Consider the following 17,660-nt stretch of genomic DNA (forward strand, 5'->3'; position numbering starts at 1 on the left):
AAACCCTGGGTTAAACATTTTATTAATTAAGTTGTTTAGACCGACACCTAACCTTTAACTGTTGATTATTGTTCTTTGTTTTTTTTAACGTGAGCCTATTTGTTGACTTTACCTGCACATAAAATAGTCATTTTTCCTCAAATCAGGAAGTAAAGTTAATTAAATAAAGGTATATTCTATTTGACTATATGGGGGAGTGGGTAATGCACAAAGTATTGACCTTATGAATTCTCCTACATAAAAGTAATGTGAAGAAGTATGAGAAAGCAGCAAGTAAATAAATGGGTCAATGTGATAGACACAACAGCTAGGAAAACTGTGCTGTAGGTGTACTATAGATGGTTATGCAGCTCAGTGGATTTTTGTTTGGAAATAAAGGTATAGTTAAGTTGGAAATTAAGGCATTGGTATAAGATCCTTTCTGTGAGAAAGTGGGCAAAATTGAAAAAAAGTCTTTGTAAGACCCTCCATTTCTAAGACTTCCTCATTTTCATCTTGGATCCAAAGATGAAAACAAGGAAAGAAGAAAAGAGGGAAGGAAAGAAGGAAAGAAGGAAGAAAAGAAGGGAACTAGAAAGAGTGGAAGGCAGGAAAGAAACAAGTACTGGGCACCAAAAAGCAGCTGAACCTATAAGTGATGAATTAAAACTAACCAAAATTAAATTAAGTAAAAACAAAATATACAAAACCCACTTGAAGTATGGAATGGCTCTGTACTTGCCAGCAAAGTAAAACCTCAACTAGCATTCAACAGTTAATATTTATGGGTAACTTTATAATCATTGCTATCAGCAGAAAAAAAGCTACAATAATCCGATTGCCATCACTTTAACCAAAGCCTGTGTCGTAAATCTTGTAATTTTCTGCTGTCATGCTCAACCACTTTCAACATGTTTAAATTAGAAAGGACTATGCTAATTTTGCTTCATAGCCAGGATCATTGTTGTAGGACATAATTATCTTTTTTTTCCCCACATTCATTTTATTCTCCAGTGTTGTTTAAATTCAGTCTCGGTTATCCTATGTCCTTTTAAGCCTGAGCCATCTCTAGCCCCAACCCTGCTGGAAATATTCCTTTCATCTTCCTTAGCTATAAAGGGTTTAGATGTCCTTTTCCAACAGCCATGTTATTCCTCTGTGATCTTCCTGAAGAATAGTGTGTGAGTCTAAGTTGTTGGGTTAACTCTATATTTAATTAAAAAGGGCTGCCCTTTTTTTCCCTTATATTAATGCTTAACATACCATAGAATTGACTCAAAGAAAAGTAATAAAAAATGGCCATTGAAACATTTGAAAAGAGATGGGTTGTGGGGGAAGCATCATTGCTTCTTTTAAATGCTTGAAAGAGAGAAGAGACTTGATTGTTCTAGAAGAAGTAAACTGGGACATGTGAGTAAAAATGACAGGGAAGGAGATTTGGGCTCCAAACAACATAGAATTTTCCAGCAGTTGAAGTGGAGTGGGTTTCCTTCTGAAGTGGTGAGTTCCTGAGTCAGAAGTGTTCACCCTGAGGTGAGGGACACACAAACTGAGAGGGAAGGGGGAAGGTAAGTTTCCTTCTTTGTATAGGGCAGAGATGTTTTCCCTTAACAAAATATGTCAAAGTAAAATGGATATGACTAGATAGTATTCATCTGGTAAAAAGAGTAAAAGATGCATGAAGGAATAAATAATATTTTGCTGGCTGATTGTGTAGGTATCTTCTCAATGTTTTTGTAGTGGATGTGGGAGAAAAGATGAATCTTTAAATGCTCAAGCATCTGAGAAATCTATACCATTTAAATTCACCTCTGTTTATCCAGTATCCTTCAAATTCTTCATAATGATCTGTGGTGTCACTACACTAAGGCATCCTAAGCTACCTTTCTCCTGACAAGGTAGTAGTCACCAGGAGCTTAATTCTTCTTCCCTCCAGCAGTAAGAAGAGTTTATTAATTACATTGCTTTAAAATGCTGAAGGGTTGACCCATGGAGTGTCATAAGTTAATCATTGATATTCATGTTCAAGCCAATCGCCATGCTTTAAGCCCAACCATCAGAAGTCCAAGTCCAAGTGTTAAGTTCTCTACTATTTAAAATGCTGTACCAAAGAAAGAGGGGGGATAATGTTGGGGGACATACCCATGGTATTCCTGCTAAGAGCTCCCACTTTTCAGTGAAGCTTGCACCTGTTTCCAGCATGCATTTGAATGCAGCAGCGGTTGGAGTTGAAGGTCAGGGTGACAGATGTAAGGCTAGAAACCACTGATCAGTCACTGAGGTCTCAGTTCCATCACTGTATGGCCCCGAATATGCTAACATCTGCAACTTGTTATGTCAGGGTATCCAAAGAGAGATCTGGCAAGAGAAAATTCAGCTCACTCCTAAGACCAACAGATTTGAGTAGGTTCTTATCTTTTAAAATGCATTAAAACTGTTTTCAGGTAAATTTCATAATCCAAAACAATACCCATTATACATACAGCAGCAGCATGCCTACATACACATTGGTATGCAATTATTTAGTGCAATCTGCATCTCCACTATGGAGATACTTTAGTTTTGGTTAGTATAATGCATTTAAGGAAAGTGGAGACATTTTCTGGAACACTTGAAATGAGTACTTTATGCCTGTAGATATTGGCACATATGACACATTAACAAAGAAGGCATGCGTGCACTCGGCGGATTTATTTAGGAAAGATAAGATCAGTTTTTTTCAAGCTCTATCATTATAAGTTCACTCAGTACACCTCAGTTTCCTCACCTGTATAATGGGGGTGAGAAGGTTATCTTCTACCTCTCAAGGGCATTTTAAAGATTTATGATATCAGTTTTCTCAAGCATTATGAACTTCTTGGGAAAAGGTACTATGAAAAATAAAGCATCATTATTCATTTTCTGGGACAGGACCCTTGCGGTGGGGGGGGGGGTCCCTGAAAAAGAACAAATAGAGTCATTTTTACTGGAGACAAGAGAGAAATGTTCTCACCTGAAATTCCAAATTCAGCGAAAAACAACATTGCTGTAAAACTAGTCAGGTTCACTCTTTAAAACACTCTTTGCATTCCTGCGCTTTTTCCCTTCTATTTGGTCTCTTGGGTCTATTTGGTTTCCTGGTCCTACTTCTGTTTGGACCTCCTAGATTTGTAGGTCTACCTACAGATTATAAAATCAACTCTGTAGGTAACTCTGTGTGTGTGTGTGTGTGTGTGTGTGTGTGTGTGTGTGAGAGAGAGAGAGAGAGAGAGAGAGAGAGAGAGAGAGAAACAGAGAGACAGAGACAGAGACAAAGAGAATTAAAAAGGTTCTACACTGCTGAATACTTATTTATAATAGCTCCTGGTTCAGCCTAGTTGGTTGTCTACTTAAACTTCAAAAGAGGTGGTTTGATTTGGATGATTTTACTTTTTCTCATCTTCTTCTTTTGTTGTTTTAATTTAAATTCACGTAAATTAAATAAAATGAAAAATTGTGTTTCTTATTTGAACTAGCCACGTTTTAAGTACTTGAGATCCACGGGTGGCTAGTGACCACATAAGGGATAGCACGGATATTGAACATTTCCATCATTTGCAGAAAGAAAAGGTGTAGGGACAACCAGGTAATCATCCTTATTGAATATATATCCGTTCATGGCAATGGACCAAAATTGTATGGAAATAAACACTTTTTGTTTGATGATATGATTTCAGGACACCCAGTGGCAAGTGCTTTACAAAGAAAATTCAGATTTGCAAAGAAAAAAAGAATTGAATTATTCTTGTGCTCATCCCTTCCCATGAAAAAACACCAAAGGTTGACAAAAAGTCTTTCCTGGGACTCTCCTTGGTGAATTGGCACATTCACTTTTTCTCTTTACCTCACTATCTAACTGCTTAAGTCTGAAGCCTCAATTGTAACTCACCTTTGACCTGAAATGAGAAAAAGAGACATTAAGTGTTCTTTTTATTTGACGTTACAAGTACTGTACTGCCCCTTGGTTATTATCCAATCATGTAATAGAGCCTTCAATGTCTGGTTTTCTTTCTTCATTTAAAGGATATGAACACTGGACAACTTGACAGTTCTGAGCCTGGAACTGTCCTGTTTAACCATAGGGTGGTCTGGTCCCCAGCTCTCTTTTCCTGTGGCTGGAAACCAGTAGAGATGTTTTATAGACTTTGAACTCTGCATGGGGCCTAATAGGATATTGATAGCAATAGTCTGACTCTTTCTGCCCCCCTCCTGCTTGGAGGAAGGAGCTCGCCAGCATCATTCACAGTTGGCAGCCTCACAGCCAGGACCCAGCTGTCTTGAGTAAGCCACTTTTCACTCCTCCTTCCCTGGACTCACAGGTCTTGTCATCACTCTGTTTGCTGCTTTCCCAGTGTTCCTCCAGCAGCGCTAGACGCCGGTGGGCATGTCAGGATTCAGATATCCTGCCCAGTTCTAGAAATCGCAGAATTTAAAGATTAGAATCAACCACAGGGATCACCTAATCCCTTGCTAAAGTGTGGGCCTCGGACCAACAGCATCAGCAAGATCTGGGAGCTTGTTAGAAATGCTTACACTTGGGTCTCATCCCAGACCTAGGAAATTAGTCTCTGCTTTTTCTCAAGATCTCCAGGTGATTCATAAGCACATAATAGTTTGAGAAGCACTGACCTAATTCCACATGTCTCCTGATTTAAGAATTTTTATTAATTGTTTAAGATATAAATGATTTAAGAATTAATTAATTTATTCTAGACAAAGAAATTACCTGGAGTTTTAAAAATTCTGGTTCTGTGTTTCTGGGGCAGAGTCTGGGCATCAGCCCCCCATGTGGTTCCCATGTGCACCCAGAATGGAGAAGCTGGATGGCTCTAAAGCAGTGGTTCTCAAAGTCAGGTCCCTGGAGCAGCAACCCCAGTATTACTTGTTAAAATGCGAATTCTCAGGCTATATCCTAGACATTCTAAAGCAGAAACTCTAGGATTGGAGCCCAGAAATCTGTGTATGAACAAGTCCTCCAGGTTGTTCTGATGCAAGTTCTGTAACTACAGGTTTAAAGAATAAGGATGTCCCAACCCTCACCCCTGAAAGATGGATCTAAACCTGTACTGTTGTGGGTTTTTTCATTTAAATTCATGTAAATTAAATAAAATTAAAAATTGTGTTTCCCATTTGAACTAGCCATATCTTAAGTACTTGAGAGCCACAGGTGGCTAGTGGCCACATAAGGGATAGCACAGATACAGAACATTTCCATCATTTGTAGAAAATTCTCCTGGACAGTGCTGATCTAGACTTTGGCTAGAGGGAGACAGATATTAATATTAATAACAATAATAACAATAACAATAGTGACAAAATAACAATTCTCATATGTTAACTGATTACTATGTTCCAGGCATTGAGCTAAGACATCAACTGATTTCTCTTTTTTCCTTACAGATTGCCAAATTATTGTTTAATTACTGTGTTTGAGTCTAGGGAGGATTTTGGTGTGGTGAAGGGACAAGGAAGAAGAACAGGGAAAGCAGAAGCAAGAGGAAGAAATTTTTCTCCAACAGACTTCATTTGAGGAACTAGATGGACTCTAATGCAAGAGAGCCATTGATGGAACACAAAGAACATGTCAACACGTAAGGGAGATAAGCCAGTAAGATATCACTACTAGAGCTTTTTCCCTCTCTCCTAGGCTAGAACATACAACATCGGGTTAGGATCTAAGAGCAGTTACATTGTCCATTTGGAGTTCCGTTGACTGGATGCTCTTGTAGCTTTGCATCCAAGATTGAATCTTTTCTCAGGCAATCTCCTGGAACAGACGTATCATTGGCCTATCAGCCAATGACTACAGAATAAGATTGCCCACCCATTGTGCCCAGTATTTTATTGCACAAACCTACCTACGTAATTGCTGGATGTTAACGCCCCTCCATTTGTTCCTTGCTCCTTCTGCAGACTCCCCTGTGACTGACTGCCTCACCATGTCCTGAGACCTTTCCACTCTCCCCTCCTCCCCTTTCCACCACTTTCCAGTTTTTGGTAAGCAGGCAGGTAATGTGTGCTCTCTGGGACCTGCTAAGGCTGAGGATGCAACTATGAAGATGGCGGCCCTTTCTTTCATTCACGGAGCTTGCTCTCTACTGATGACCCCTCTGAGTTCAGAGTTCCCTGGGTACAGCTTATCTCCTCTATGGCCTCTGGGAAGGTATGCATACTTTTTTCCTGAATTTCCCACATCATGTTGGAGACTTGATCAGACTTTTTTCGAGCATTTTGCTAAAATCCTAAGGGTATGGAGATCCCACACCCTAGAAATCACAACTGTTACTGGAGGTGATGATGCACTTGGGCATCTGCTGGGACACAGCTTTATCAGAACCTTTGATTTATTTACTAACCAGTTTTGAAGCACTGAAGCTGCCCCAGGGAACAAAAGGTAAATTGAAAAGGCTCACCAAAGGGGCCCCTCCCATTACAAACAGAGGATCTGTCTGAAAGGCAAATTCCAGTCTCAACCAGAAGACAGAAACTGCTTGAAACCTCCCAGGGTGCACTTTTCCCAGCTTCCAAAAATTAAGGTTTGGTCTTGATTACACTAGCATTTTATCTTTTCCCTACCACTTGCCAACCTTTCCCCCTCTTCACAGTGAGAGGCAAACAAAAATACACAGAGGGAAGGTGTCCAGGGGTAAGACAGCCTGGGGATTCTCAGGAGAAACTATTACTTCTACTTTTGAACATAAGTCAGAGCCTCCGCCCCCACGGTTTGATGTACATTTTCTCTTCTGTTCAATGTGCCCATATTTGGAGTGCTTAGTAACAGACTCAGAGAAGTTTCAAGCCGAAAGGAATTTAGAGTTCATCTAGCCTAGCGGATTTTTCAAATGTATTTTAATGGCAAAAATCCGTCTTTAAACAAAACCTTACACGGAAGTCCAATAGTCGAAGCAGAAGAAAACCATGCTTCTCAGGTTGAAACAAGGAGGGCCTGTGGGACCCTCCCCCTCCCTATTGAGATGGACTATTGATCTCTGTTTGAAATCATTTATCTGGCTCCGCCCCTCAGTTTACAGAGGGCGAATCTAAAGCCAAGAGAAGGTAAACAATTTTCAGGAGATTAGTGCCTTAGCTAGGAAGCTGATCACATCATTCTTCTGCTTAAAATCATCAACTGGCTTCTTACATAACTCAAAATAAAATCCAAAGTCCTTACAATAGCCTCTAAGGTTTCCCATTATTCTCTCCTCTCACTCCCTCTCTGACTTAATTCTTTTTTTTTTCTGACTTAATTCTTAATTCTTTCCACAAATCTTACTTTACTCCAGCCACACTTGCCTCCTTGTTTTACTCAGATACATCACGAATACTCCTGCCATCATGAATACATGTTGTTCACCCAGCGTGGAAATCTCTTCCTGCAGACATCACATGGCCTGCTCCTTCATTTCCCTTAGAGCTTTTCTCAGATATCACTTCCTCAGTGAGGCCATCCCTTTATTAATTGTGCCAGCTGGTCTCCAAAGATGGCCCCCCCAAGGAACAATACCTTCTATTATTCATGCTTTGTATATTCCTCTTCCCTTTCATCTGAGGGGCCCCGTGACTTGCTTTTGACCAATAGAATGTGGGGGAAGTGATGCTTCATGTCTTTCAAGACAAGATCATAAGAAACTTGGCAGCTTTCATCTGGATTTCTTACAATAACTGTTGTAAGGAAGCTGGCTAACATATAGGGAGCCTGATTATCTGAGCCCACTATTCTGTGAGGAAGCCCAGGAGAGCCACATGGAAAAGTCATGTGGAGGCAGAGAGATGCCTGGGTGAACCCTCTAATAGCCCAGGGATGTAAAGAGTGAAGAAGGTATCTTGAACAACATGGAGCTCATCCAATGCTTTGGATGATTCCAATTCTGGTTGCCAAATGAATACAACTGTGTGAAGATCCCAATTGAGAACTGCCTAGCTGAGGCCAGTCAAGTTACAGAATCATGAGAAATAACCCATTTTTTTAGCCAATAGTTTTATGATGTTCCATTGTACAGCAATAGATATTAGTAAAGGAAATCAATGTAAGTTGCACCCCTCCTTTGCTCCTATATACCTAGCTGTACTCTATATCCTCCTTCCCTTGCTTTATTTTCCTCTATAGCTCTCTCATCACCATCTGGCTTACTGTGCACTTATCTCTTTGTTATTGTCTCCTTACCCCCCTAAAGAAAAACTCTGGGAAGGCAGGGACTTTGCCTTGTTCACTACTATATCTCTCATGCCTGGAACATGTCATAATCTAGGCACTCAATAAATATGTGTTGAATGAGTGTATTTATTTTAATCTATTTTTCTGAGTTTGTTTTTTCTAAGTATAACAAGCCCATAAAATGAAAGGACAAAATTATTTAAAATACTCTCATGACTATGGACTCTCATCTTATGGACACAACATCTGAAGTGGACTCAAATGCTTCAGTCTTCCCCTTCCCATAAGCTTTAGTCTTAATACATACTGACTCAGAGGGAAAGGTTCTAGAAGGAAGGAAGATGAGTCAAGCAAAGCTCCAGACAAAACCCAAATGAAGATGGTTATCAAAGTCAAGTCAAACCCTGATGAGGAGTTCTTGTCGGGAGACAAAATGGTAACCACTTCTCCCTTCACTTATTTCTGGAAGGGCTTGACATCCCCGTGCGTTCCATAAACACTTGTAGAATGCCTGCTCTCTCTTGCTCTCTCTCTCTCTCTCTCTCTTGCATTGCAAGTACAGAGACTCAAGGTTGTATCCCCTACTTTCAGTGCAGGGAGAATGAAGAGAGAGAGAGAGAGAAAATGAAGATAATGAAGAAAAACATTCTAAACTTTGACATAAAATGTTTAAAGTCATTGAAAAGTTTGAAAATGAGAAGTTTCATTTGTGTTGAAATATAGTTCATGTTATCTTTTCTCATTTCAACAACTTTGTGGAGAAATGGAGATTATAAAAATGCTTCTGCTATTAGCTTTGTTTACTTTTTTTTCTCTTGGTACTTTTGGAGAAAGGAGGAAGGGACTGCATGTGTATCTTTAAGCAAAAGAATGGCCTCATGGTCTTTATAAAAACAGTTCTGTTGATATGAACCAAAAGAATTATGACTTCACTGGCTTGGCCTGGGTTACACCCATGAAAACCCATGAGCAGTATAATGATGTCACCAGCACACAAAGTAACTCCACAGCTCTTCAGCATTCTTCATGTGTGTGAGTAATGTCTCTGTGATCCTATTTTCCTAGTTAGAAATGACATGGTTTACCAATAAGGCCAACTGCCTTCCACTTCCTGCTCTTGAGAACAGGATAGATCAGTAAGCAATGACTCAGCTGCAGCTGCCAAGAAATGCATCCCACTCCTATCCCCTCAACTACAGCCCCACCCCCAATTGTACCCTGAGCTACGGAACAGGCAGTGATTGAACAGGTGTTTTTCCTTCTTCCTGGGACTGAAAAGGTTGAATGAGAAACAGAGTTCTGTACTTCTATCCCTCACCTTCTCATGGTAATTAGTGGGAAAATCACCCATGAAATGGGAATGAATACAATCTGCAGTTTTTTTCCGTCCATCCCACAACGGAAACAGGTGTTTATTTCACCCACATTGGGCACCACCTATGCTGGCTGTGAGTTTACAACTGTGTGAAGATCACACAGTCACTCCTTGGTGACTTGGATGATCTGGATTAGTGCACTGGGCATGGAGGAATCTGCCCATGGGCTGGGTAGCCAAGGACTGGGCTCTAGAGTCTCAGAGGGAAATTTACACCATGCAAGCAAATGCCCAGATGAACCTTTAACAAGCAGTTGCAAATACAGGATAAATAGGAGGCTGGATGCACTTTCTAAGGATCTCCTATCTTAACTTCTCTACTGCCTACTCTAAAGCCATATTTCTGTACAGGGATACATCAAGACCACCCATTCGAGCACTTCTGGTCACTCCATCGTCGCGTTGCGGCGTTCTGCATCAAGGTTTTCATCCCTCAAGGTCAGTGCCCTCTCCGTGGCTCTTGGGAACACAAGCATTTCTATGCCTCTTTCTATGCATGGTTCTAAAACATTTAATAAGATTTTCCATATCAAAAGACCAAAATGAATTCCCAGCTGAATTTGGAAAGAGCTAAGGACAAAAGAACCCAGAAAGAAATCCTCTTAGTGGGGACGAGGGGAAGATGGCGAAAGAGTAAGACGTGGAGATCATCTTCCTCCCCACAGATACACCAGAAATACATCTACACGTGGACCAACTCCTACAGAACACCTCCTGAATGCTGGCAGAAGACCTCAGACCTCCCAAAAGACAAGAAAGTACCCACGTACCTGGGTAGGGCAAAAGAAAAAAGAATAAACAGAGACAAAATGATAGGGACAGGACCTGCACCAGTGGGAGGGAGCTGTGAAAGAGGAAAGATTTCCACACACTAGGAAGCGCCTTCGCGGGCGGAGACTGCAGGTGGTGGAAGGGGAAAGCTTTGGAGCTGCGGAGGAGAGCACAGCAATAGGGTGCGGGGGGCAAAGCGGGGAGATTCCCGCACAGAGGATCGGTGCCGGCCGGCACTCACCAGCTCGAGAGGCTTGTCTGCTCACCCGCCGGGGCAGGCGGGGCTGGGAGCTGAGGCTCGGGTTTCGGTCAGAGCGCAGGGAGAGGACCGGGGTTGGCGGCATGAACACAGCCTGCAGGGGGTTAGTGCACCACGGCTGCCCGGGAGGGAGTCCAGGGAAAAGTCTGGACCTGCCGAAGGGGCAAGAGACTTTTTCTTCCCTCTTTGTTTCCTGGTGCGCGAGGAGAGGGGATTAAGAGCGCTGCTTAAAGGAGCTCCAGAGACGGATGCGAGCCGCGGCTAAAATCGTGGACCCCAGAGACGGGCATGAGACGCTAAGGCTGCTGCTGCCACCACCAAGAAGCCTGTGTGCGAGCACAGGTCACTATCCACACTTCCCTTCCGGGGAGCCTGTGCAGCCCGCCACTGCCAGGGTCACGGGATCCAGGGACAACTTCCCCAGGAGAACACACGGCGCGCCTCAGGCTGGTGCAACATCATGCTGGCCTCTGCCGCCTCAGGCTCGCCCCGCACTCTGTACCTCTCCCTCCACACGGCCTGAGTGAGCCAGAGCCCCCGAGTCAGCTGCTCCTTTAACCCCGTCCTGTCTGAGCGAAGAACAGATGCCCTCCGGTGACCTACACGCAGAGGTGGGGCCAAATCCAAAGGTGAGCCCCGGGAGCTGTGAGAACAAAAAAAAAAGGGAAATCTTTCCCAGCAGCCTCAGAAGCAAGGATTAAAGCTCCACAATCAACTTGATGTACCCTTCATCTGTGGAATACATGAATAGACAACGAATCATCCCAAATTGAGGAGGTGACTCTGAGAGCAAGATTTATTAATTTTTCCCCTTTTCCTCTTTTTGTGAGTGTGTATGTGTATGCTTCTGTGTGAGACTTTGTCTATATAGCTTTGCTTCCACCATTTGTCCTAGGGTTCTATCTGTCCTTTTTTTTTTTTTTTTCTTAAATTTTTTTTCTTAATAATTATTTTTTATTTTAGTAACTTTATTTTATTTTATCTTCTTTCTTTCTTTCTTTCCTTCCTCCCTCCCTCCCTCCCATCTTTCTTTCTTTCTTTCTTTCTTTCTTCTTTCTTTCTTTCTAATTTTTCTCCCTTTTATTCTGAGCCATGTGGATGAAAGGCTCTTGATGCTGGAGCAAGGAGTCAGTGCTGTTCCTCTGAGGTGGGGGAGCCAACTTCAGGACACTGGTCAACAAGAGACCTCCCAGCTCCACATAATATCAAATGGTGAAAATCTCCCTGAGATCTCCATCTCAACAGCAGCACCCAGCTTCACTCAACGACCAGCAAGCTACACTGCTGGACACCCTATGCCAAACAACTAGCAAGACAGGAACACAACCCCACCCATTAGCAGAGAGACTGCCTAAAATCATAAGTCCACAGACACCCCAAAGCACACCACCAGACGTTGACTTGCCCACCAGAAAGACAAGATCCAGCTTGATCCACCAGAACACAGGCACTAGTCCCCTCCACCAGGAAGCCTACACAACCCACTGAACCAACTTTAGCCACTGGGGACAGACACCAAAAACAACGGGAACTATGATCCTGCATCCTGCAAAAAGGAGACCCCAAACACAGTAAGATAAGCAAAATGAGAAGACAGGAAAACACACTGCAGATGAAGGAGCAAGATAAAAACCCACCAGACCTAACAAATGAAGAGGAAATAGGCAGTCTACCTGAAAAAGAAATCAGAATAATGATAGTAAAGATGATCCAAAATCTTGGAAATAGAATAGGCAAAATGCAAGAAACATTTAACAAGGACCTAGAAGAACTAAAGATGAAACAAGCAATGATGACCAATACAATACATGAAATTAAAAATACTCTAGATGTGATCAATAGCAGAATAACTGAGGCAGAAGAATGGATAAGTGACCTGGAAGATAAAATAGTGGAAATAAGTACTACAGAGCAGAATAAAGAAAAAAGAGTGAAAAGAATGAGGACAGTCTCAGAGACCTCTGGGACAACATTAAATGCACCAACACTCAAATCATAAGGGTTCCAGAAGAAGAAAGGGACTGAGAAAATATTTGAAGAGATTATAGTTGAAAACTTCCCTAATATGGGAAAGGAGACAGTTAATCAAGTTCAGGAAGCACAGAGAGTCCCATACAGGATAAATCCAAGGAGAAATACACCAAGACACATATTAATCAAACTGTCAAAAATTAAATACAAAGAAAACATATTAAAAGCAGCAAGGGAAAAACAACAAATAACACACAAGGGAATCCACATAAGGTTAAAATCTGATCTTTCAGCAGAAACTGCAAGCCAGAAGGGACTGGCAGGACATATTTAAAGTGATGAAGGAGAAAAACCTGCAACCAAGATTACTCTACCCAGCAAGGATCTCATTCAGATTTGATGGAGAAATTAAAACCTTTACAGACAAGCAAAAGCTGAGAGAGTTCAGCACCACCAAACCAGCTTTACAACAAATGCTAAAGGAACTTCTCTAGGCAAGAAACACAAGAGAAGGAAAAGACCTACAATAACGAACCCAATAAAATTAAGAAAATGGGTATAGGAACATACATATCGATAATCACCTTAAGTTTAAATGGACTAAATGCTACCACCAAAAGACACAGATTGGCTGAATGGATACAAAAACAAGACCCATATATATGCTGTCTACAAGAGATGCACTTCAGATCTAGAGACACATACAGACTGAAAGTAAGGGGATGGAAAAAGATATTCCATGCAAATGGAAACCAAAAGAAAGCTGGAGTAGCAATTCTCATATCAGACAAAATAGATTTTAAAATAAAGACTATTAGAAGAGACAAAGAAGGACACTACATAATGATCAAGGGATTGATCCAAGAAGAAGATATAACAATTGTAAATATTTATGCACCCAACACAGGAGCACCTCAATACATAAGGCAAATACTAACTGCCATAAAAGAGGAAATCAACACTAACACATTCATAGCAAGGGGACTTTAACACCCCACTTTCACCCATGGACAGATCATGCAAAATGAAAATAAATAAGGAAACACAAGCTTTAAATGATACATTAAACAAGATAGACTTAATTGATATTTATAGGATATTCCATCCAAAAACAACAGAATACACATTTTTCTCAAGTGCTCATGGAACATTCTCCAGAATAGATCATATCTTAGGTCACAAATCAAGACCTGGTAAATTTAAGAAAATTGAAATTGTATCAAGTATCTTTTCCGACCACAATGCTATGAGACTAGATATCAATTACAGGAAAAGATCTGTAAAAAATACAAAAACATGGAGGCTAAACAATACACTACTTAATAATGAAGTGATCACTGGTGGCACTGCTGGTGGGAATGCGAATTGGTACAGCCACTATGGAGAACGGTATGGAGGTTCCTTAAACTACAGATAGAACTACCATAAGACCCAGCAATCCCACTACTGGGCATATACCCTGAGAAAACCGTAAGTCAAAAAGAGTCATGTACCAAAATGTTCACTGCAGCTCTATTTACAATAGCCCAGAGATGGAAACATCCTAAGTGTCCATCATCGGATGAATGGATAAAGAAGATGTGGCACATATATACAATGGAATATTACTCAGCCATAAAAAGAAATGAAATTGAGCTATTTGTAATGAGACCTAGAGCCTGTCACACAGAGTGAAGTAAGTCAGAAAGAAAAGACAAATACTGTATGCTAACACATATATATGGAATTTAAGAAAAAAAATGTCATGAAGAACGTAGGGGTAAGACAGGAATAAAGACACAGACCTACTAGAGAATGGACTTGAGGATATGGGGAGGGGGAAGGGTAAGCTGTGACAAATCGAGAGAGTGGCATGGACATATAAACACTACCAAATGTAAAATAGATAGCTAGTGGGAAGCAGCCGCATAGCACAGGGAGATCAGCTCGGTGCTTTGTGACCACCTAGAGGGGTGGGATAGGGAGGGTGGGAGGGAGGGAGACGCAAGAGGGAAGACATATGGGAACATATGTATATGTATAACTGATTCACTTTGTTATAAAGCAGAAACTGACACACTATTGTAAAGCAATTATACTCCAATGAAGATGTAAAAAAAAAAGCTTAGCATGGCCCCTTTGCAAGGATGATACGCAAATTCATGAAGCCTTCCATATTTTTGAATGTATGTATAACTGAATAACTTTGCTGTACACCTGAAACTAACACAACATTGTAAATCAACTATACTCCAATAAAATTTTTAATAAAAAAATATTACTACCTGCCAGAAAATTGTCATAATTAATGCAAATATCTATGAAGAAAAGAAAAGAAAAAAAAAAAAAAACCAAAACACCCATTGATTCATTTCCTGTCCTTGAGGTGTTTATGATCCCTCAACTGTGGAGAGAGAGAAAGAAACAGAGACAGAGATAGAGAGAGAATGAAACAGAGGGGCTACCCAGAGACGCAGCAGGGGAATTTTTTATTGCTTATAATAGGGAGATGCTGCTGCTTTTTATTTTAACTTTGTGTGGCTCTCGTTTCACCTGGTTCTCCCTTCTCTGTGTTTAAATAAGAAAGCTGGAGAGATTCTCTCCTCTGGGTGTTACTGCCCCATGGGCTGAGGCTTCCTGCTTGCTTTTAACCTCAATGGGTTAACTTCATAAAGCAGCAGCTCTTTATTCAAGCCTGAGATTTCCCATCATACTTTAGGACCAGCAAACCGTCCCTTCTTTGATGGCACCTTTTGGCTCCACAATAGAAGCCAATTTGTTAGACTTCTTTACAGGTCAGGGGCTGCATGAAGATGTGGAGGGCACAGCAGTGGGCACTGGAAAATGAAGTTGTATTCGCTTGGAAAATTATACGTCTGCTGCACTTTATGGGCTCTGATTTCCTTTCCTCTCCTTTTCCCTCACTCTTGCTTCCCCCTCCCCATTTCCTTGCCTTTTCTTGATACTGAGGAAGCATGTATGTGAAATATCGTCACATATCCAGTTAATGTAGGTTAATAGATTGATTCCAGTGACACGGATCATAATGAACAGTAAATTGTTTTATCTCTTAAGTCTTATTTGGTCAGCCAGGAAAACATATGAGGTAATATGGCTTGGACTAAATGGACCGTATAATAGATCTCCTTCTAAAGAATAAGGACAGAGGTGACAGCGCCTCTTATGATTAATGAAAATAATAATGGTTCTGAAATTGAAATTTTTCTAATTTTTTTTTCCTTCTCCTCTCTTGGCTGCCACCAAAAACTTCAGCCAGGAGATGATTTGTATACAATAACTGGCTCTGACTTCTTCCTGGGCTAAAATACATACTTGTAAGGTGGGGAGAAAAGGAGAAGGAAGCAAAGGCATAAATTGGTTTCTAGACTTCTGTGTGTGCCATGTGGAGGGGAAGGAGGGCATTCATGTAAATTTTTTTTCCATGGGGTTCTGATGTAAAGACTTCATACAGAGCATGAATGTCTTTGGCATCTGATGTGTTATAGGTCAATCTGATTATTTACTTGGAGTCAAGCCTATTCTGTCTTTAGATTTACTTTTAAATCATCTCATTTCCCCCTTTTCCTCTTCCATTATTTTCCCCCTTGGGCCAGGGAGTTTTGTTTTCTTCTATATCTCTGCCAAGACCTATATCTTCTCACTGGTTACCAGAAAAAAAACAAACACATGTCTCAGTTTTTCACAAAGTAGTCCTTTGAGACTATTTGTAAAGAAAAGGAAAGGAGGAGAATTTTGATTAATCATCAACAGACACAATGGCATTACCACTTTGGAAGGAAAAAAGTAGCAACAAGTTATGATCCTTTGTTCTGTCCCAGGAGGCTCATTCTACTTGCAAATGGTGGTGGATCACGGGATCACAGTGCAATTAGAGAAGGCTCATGATCCTTGGGATGTGATGAGAAGAAGAAATAAGGGGATCTAGAGAAAGGAATAAGAGCCTTCAGCTTCCACTTGAATAAGGACCATTACCTTCAAGGCATTTTTTCCACATCACAGGCCACATATCATTTGGACAGCAGCCTGAGAAATATATTAACGCTGCTTGGGGTAAAAGTGGCCTACATAACTGAGGCAACCCATCTTTCTCTCAGATTCTTTCCAAATTCTGTACAAATTGATTTCTCAAGAATTTGTCTTGCACAGTCTTAAGTAGTTGCTTCTAGACGTTCTTCATGGCAATACAATATTTTCTATATAGTTTTGGCCAAAGCAAAATAGACAGTTGTAGAATCAGACAGCACCAACACATAATCTTTGATGGCAAATGGTTGGGCAAATTTTGTTTACCTATGTAGAACACAATTAAGAGACTATCATTCATCGAACATAGACAATTATTTATTGACACTTTAATATCAAACTTCCTCCAAAGAATTCTCCAAATTATTTCATTGAAATTTTTACTCTTCAACCTGTTATCGTAACAAAATGTGAAAAGAAAGTCCTCATTCACTTATAAATTAAAAATAATAACAAAAATTAAAACTGTAAATAATATACAGTTAATATATTTATAATTTTGAAAAACAAATTATAAAAATATATGACATGATTCTGTTTTGTATTTATAAGTTTATATATAAATTTACATATAATTATATATATATATATGTTTACATTTTATCACACTATGAATAAATGAATGACCAAACGTTTAACTTTTGTCACCTTCAAAGAGGTGAAATATTAGAAATTGAAATAAGGGTAAAGATTAGAGATATTTTGGTAAATTTTTATGTCATAATAAGCAATCAAAACTTTTAAAATAAAATAGAAAAGTATCTATATCTTTTCTCTCATTGCTTTACAAAAGTGAACAATAAAAAAAAAAAGAACGTTTTAAACAGTGTTCGAAAAGTGCTTACTTTTTCAGACCCTTTTATAAAATTTTCCTTCCCAAGGCATTTCTTGATATTCAAAGATTGTCAAGTAATAAGTGGTTCATTAAAATGATAATATGAACACATTGTGGTTACAAAATGTATTTGATCTAAACGTTAGGAATGGGATAATCCATCAAACACTCTATTTTGCTTTTTATATCTATTATTGCATTTTATTTTTTGTTAGTCTCTATAAAAATATTATTTGAGATTTTTATTCTTAATATTTTTCTTTACCAAAAAAGG

The 17,660-nt window shown here is 40.1% G+C and overlaps 1 pseudogene; it reads left to right on the forward strand.

Moving 5' to 3' along the window:
* The first annotated feature begins 14,590 nt into the window (after positions 1–14,590).
* On the forward strand, positions 14,591–14,689 carry LOC116750082 (annotated as a pseudogene).
* The last annotated feature ends 2,971 nt before the right edge of the window (positions 14,690–17,660 follow it).

Source organism: Phocoena sinus, chromosome 2, assembly GCF_008692025.1.
Source record: "Phocoena sinus isolate mPhoSin1 chromosome 2, mPhoSin1.pri, whole genome shotgun sequence".
NCBI lineage: Eukaryota > Metazoa > Chordata > Mammalia > Artiodactyla > Phocoenidae > Phocoena > Phocoena sinus.